The sequence below is a fragment of the Electrophorus electricus genome, chromosome 3 (genome assembly GCF_041902795.1).
Source record: "Electrophorus electricus isolate QZ-2024a chromosome 3, ASM4190279v1, whole genome shotgun sequence".
NCBI lineage: Eukaryota > Metazoa > Chordata > Actinopteri > Gymnotiformes > Gymnotidae > Electrophorus > Electrophorus electricus.
In genome coordinates, this window is record NC_137499.1 from 17105394 (window position 1) to 17110624 (window position 5231).

General features: G+C 34.1%; 1 long non-coding RNA gene across 1 annotated transcript; it reads right to left on the reverse strand.

The window, feature by feature from the left end:
- Positions 1-1157: 1157 nt before the first annotated feature.
- LOC145656943 (uncharacterized) lies at positions 1158-2553 on the reverse strand. Its single transcript, XR_014122611.1, has 2 exons — positions 1962-2553; positions 1158-1471 (listed from the first exon to the last, which is right to left on the reverse strand). It is a non-coding gene; the product is annotated as an uncharacterized LOC145656943 (long non-coding RNA).
- Positions 2554-5231: the final 2678 nt, after the last annotated feature.

A 5231-nucleotide genomic window follows, 5' to 3' on the forward strand; every position in this document is an offset into this window, starting at 1 on the left:
AGCCAAACATTGTGTTCTCAACTACTATCTCATGCAAGTTAAGAAGAAACTTTCAAAGATTAGTTTAAGAGAAAACAGTCTGTTCTATAGTTTACAATAAGTAGATTGTAACTGTATTCTTTATGTTTTACATACATTGAAACAGCGTTTCAAGGCATTGTAAGTGATTAAACAGTGTCTCTGGGCAAGACATTGTGTTTTCAAGTAGATTTAAACTGTGTTCTTTATGTTTTACATACATTAAAACAGCATTTCAAGTACCTTAAACTCTGTTTTAGAGCCAAACATTGTGTTCTCAACTACTATCTCATGCAAGTTAAGAAGAAACTTTCAAAGATTAGTTTAAGAGAAAACAGTCTGTTCTATAGTTTACAATAAGTAGATTGTAACTGTATTCTTTATGTTTTACATACATTGAAACAGCGTTTCAAGGCATTGTAAGTGATTAAACAGTGTCTCTGGGCAAGACTTTGTGTTTTCAAGTAGATTTAATCTGTGTTCTTTATGTTTTACATACATTAAAACAGCATTTCAAAGCATTGTAAGTACCTTAAACTCTGTTTTAGAGCCAAACATTGTGTTCTCAACTACTATCTCATGCAAGTTAAGAAGAAACTTTCAAAGATTAGTTTAAGAGAAAACAGTCTGTTCTATAGTTTACAATAAGTAGATTGTAACTGTGTTCTTTATGTTTTACATACATTGAAACAGCGTTTCAAGGCATTGTAAGTGATTAAACTGTGTTTCTGGGCAAGACATTGTGTTTTCAAGTAGATTTAAACTGTGTTCTTTATGTTTTACATACATTAAAACAGCATTTCAAGTACCTTAAACTCTGTTTTAGAGCCAAACATTGTGTTCTCAACTACTATCTCATGCAAGTTAAGAAGAAACTTTCAAAGATTAGTTTAACCTCTTTATCAGCCAGCCATTTTGAGCTCATTTGAACGATTTGTACTTGTTCACTTTAACACCAGATATATGAAATTGTACACATACACCATGATCATTGCAGATTCAAATTGAAGTAGACACTTGGGATTAGACATCCATTCACATCCAGACTTATTTCTCCATCATTTAGGGTCCATTTGACCTCATCTAATAGAGAAGAAAATGTCGAAAAAAAAACGCCTTTGATTTTGGAGGGTCATAAGTGTTTCTATTGATGCTGGAGATTTATTTCCATTCAACCTCTACATTTCCTGATTCACCAGGGTCTTGTCCAAAAACATGCAAAATTTGAGGCAGATACAATAAACAATTCAAGAGATGCACTGTATTTTCTATTTGGAGACCTGACGTCTCCATTCTGTCCACTTGGAGTCTCCTGGGGCCTCTGTGACTATGCAGTCCTGAGGTGTGAGGGGTGTCCACAGATCAGCAGGGGGTAGAAGCTGATGGCTCTGGGGGTGGGGCAGAAGAGGTGTCAAATCTCTCAGATGGGGGAGGGCAGGGTGAATTTTCTTCACTGCAAGACAAAGACAGGAGTAAGCTGTGTAGATGAAAATAAATACAAATTGCCATACTAAATAAGAATTACTACATTTACTACATACATTTACAATTACATCACTATAGTGCCTTTGCATGATCAAGGACGCTTTACAATCATATAACCAAAATACCAATGAACTAGAATGATGATCAATGCTAATTATAATCAATGCTAATGCTAATCAATGCTAATGCTAATGCTAACCAATGCTAATGCTAATGCCTAGTGCAAAATACAAACTCCATCTCAAACAACAATAATTTATCTTTACATTTAGGGCATGTAGCAGACGCGCTTATCCAGAGAGAGTTACGACTTACACAATCAGTGCGATAAACAATACAGCAAGTACTAGAGTTTCAGTCAACATAGGAGCAAATTCAATGGACATTTAAATATTACGTAATCAACACTGAACTTTTACAATAAAGAATCACGCATGCTATATGAATTTTATACTTACGGTACATCGAGCACGGCATCAATTCCAAGCTCAAAAGTGTCTTGATCAACAAAATCCATGCTAGCAGCCGTGGAACCGTCATCGCGCTCAACTCGGAACCATCATCGCTCTCACCTCGCTAAATCTAAATAGCTCCTCATGGACATCTGAAACTGTAAATCGCCTTTTCCTCTCCATTACTGTGATAAAAATAACAAATTTTCATAAAAAGCGGAACGTGTTACAAAAACAAAGCGAACTAGCCAAAATGGAGTGACTTGCGCATACAATGCGCTTCCAAAATGGAGAATGTTGGTGCGCAACAGGACCTTATATTGTGTTTACGCATGGCCCGCCCCACCTCTGTAGTGTAGTATTCAAGGCAAATGAGGTGTCGATGTTTTCTTCTGACGGAATACTATTTGCTGAAAGTGGTTTCAATCACTTTGGTTTCAACGGTCCATTACTATAAGCTCTTTTGATAGGCCAACCATGAACAACAACACAATACGGAATCTTGGCAAAGGTAGAAAAACAAAGCAATCAAAGAGAACGTTTATTCGATGGACGAATAACAAACACGGATTCTAAGAAAGGAGGGTAGAATGCTCTATTCAGGAACAGTTTTAGGATAGTAACGTGCAGTTTGATGTAACTATAGGTTGCGTATTTTGTGTTAGGTTACGAAGGAACCGAACGTGTGTTTTTGCTCTAAGAAGTGTGCAAGCTAATAAAGAGCTGTATTAGCATTCTATATACTTTTTTAAACATGTCACGGTGTTTATTTGATGGTAATTGAACTTTCTATGACAAAATCTGAAGTTCTCTTATACCGGAAGAATGTTTTAGAAGGCAACTTAAAAGGGCAGGCACGTGTTTGTGGAAATGTAGCCGAAAAAAAACGATGTATTCAGCATGGGATTTCTGGCGAACGGATGCATGTAGACGGCTGAAAATCGGTAAGCAGGTACTTGTAATAGTCCTAAGGAATGCTATGTTGGTAAATTTAATGTAGTTTAAGAATATCAAGTATTTATTTGAGTATGCCCGTTCAAGGACGCCCGCGTCCCTTTTAAAGGGTGTGGTGAATCATGGGGTTAAGAGAAAACAGTCTGTTCTATAGTTTGCAATAAGTAGATTTTAACTGTGTTCTTTATGTTTTACATACATTGAAACAGCGTTTCAAGGCATTGTAAGCGATTAAACAGTGTTTCTGGGCAAGACATTGTGTTTTCAAGTAGATTTAAACTGTGTTCTTTATGTTTTACATACATTAAAACAGCATTTCAAGTACCTTAAACTCTGTTTTAGAGCCAAACATTGTGTTCTCAACTACTATCTGATGCAAGTTAAGAAGAAACTTTCAAAGATTAGTTTAAGAGAAAACAGTCTGTTCTATAGTTTGCAATAAGTAGATTTTAACTGTGTTCTTTATGTTTTACATACATTGAAACAGCGTTTCAAGGCATTGTAAGTGATTAAACAGTGTTTCTGGGCAAGACATTGTGTTTTCAAGTAGATTTAAACTGTGTTCTTTATGTTTTACATACATTAAAACAGCATTTCAAGTACCTTAAACTCTGTTTTAGAGCCAAACATTGTGTTCTCAACTACTATCTCATGCAAGTTAAGAAGAAACTTTCAAAGGTTAGTTTAAGAGAAAACAGTCTGTTCTATAGTTTACAATAAGTAGATTGTAACTGTATTCTTTATGTTTTACATACATTGAAACAGCGTTTCAAGGCATTGTAAGTGATTAAACAGTGTCTCTGGGCAAGACATTGTGTTTTCAAGTAGATTTAAACTGTGTTCTTTATGTTTTACATACATTAAAACAGCATTTCAAGTACCTTAAACTCTGTTTTAGAGCCAAACATTGTGTTCTCAACTACTATCTCATGCAAGTTAAGAAGAAACTTTCAAAGATTAGTTTAAGAGAAAACAGTCTGTTCTATAGTTTACAATAAGTAGATTGTAACTGTATTCTTTATGTTTTACATACATTGAAACAGCGTTTCAAGGCATTGTAAGTGATTAAACAGTGTCTCTGGGCAAGACATTGTGTTTTCAAGTAGATTTAAACTGTGTTCTTTATGTTTTACATACATTAAAACAGCATTTCAAGTACCTTAAACTCTGTTTTAGAGCCAAACATTGTGTTCTCAACTACTATCTCATGCAAGTTAAGAAGAAACTTTCAAAGATTAGTTTAAGAGAAAACAGTCTGTTCTATAGTTTGCAATAAGTAGATTTTAACTGTGTTCTTTATGTTTTACATACATTGAAACAGCGTTTCAAGGCATTGTAAGCGATTAAACAGTGTTTCTGGGCAAGACATTGTGTTTTCAAGTAGATTTAAACTGTGTTCTTTATGTTTTACATACATTAAAACAGCATTTCAAGTACCTTAAACTCTGTTTTAGAGCCAAACATTGTGTTCTCAACTACTATCTGATGCAAGTTAAGAAGAAACTTTCAAAGATTAGTTTAAGAGAAAACAGTCTGTTCTATAGTTTGCAATAAGTAGATTTTAACTGTGTTCTTTATGTTTTACATACATTGAAACAGCGTTTCAAGGCATTGTAAGTGATTAAACAGTGTTTCTGGGCAAGACATTGTGTTTTCAAGTAGATTTAAACTGTGTTCTTTATGTTTTACATACATTAAAACAGCATTTCAAAGCATTGTAAGTACCTTAAACTCTGTTTTAGAGCCAAACATTGTGTTCTCAACTACTATCTCATGCAAGTTAAGAAGAAACTTTCAAAGATTAGTTTAAGAGAAAACAGTCTGTTCTATAGTTTACAATAAGTAGATTGTAACTGTATTCTTTATGTTTTACATACATTGAAACAGCATTTCAAGGCATTGTAAGTGATTAAACAGTGTCTCTGGGCAAGACATTGTGTTTTCAAGTAGATTTAATCTGTGTTCTTTATGTTTTACATACATTAAAACAGCATTTCAAAGCATTGTAAGTACCTTAAACTCTGTTTTAGAGCCAAACATTGTGTTCTCAACTACTATCTCATGCAAGTTAAGAAGAAACTTTCAAAGATTAGTTTAAGAGAAAACAGTCTGTTCTATAGTTTACAATAAGTAGATTGTAACTGTGTTCTTTATGTTTTACATACATTGAAACAGCGTTTCAAGGCATTGTAAGTGATTAAACAGTGTTTCTGGGCAAGACATTGTGTTTTCAAGTAGATTTAAACTGTGTTCTTTATGTTTTACATACATTAAAACAGCATTTCAAGTACCTTAAACTCTGTTTAAGAACCAAACACTGTG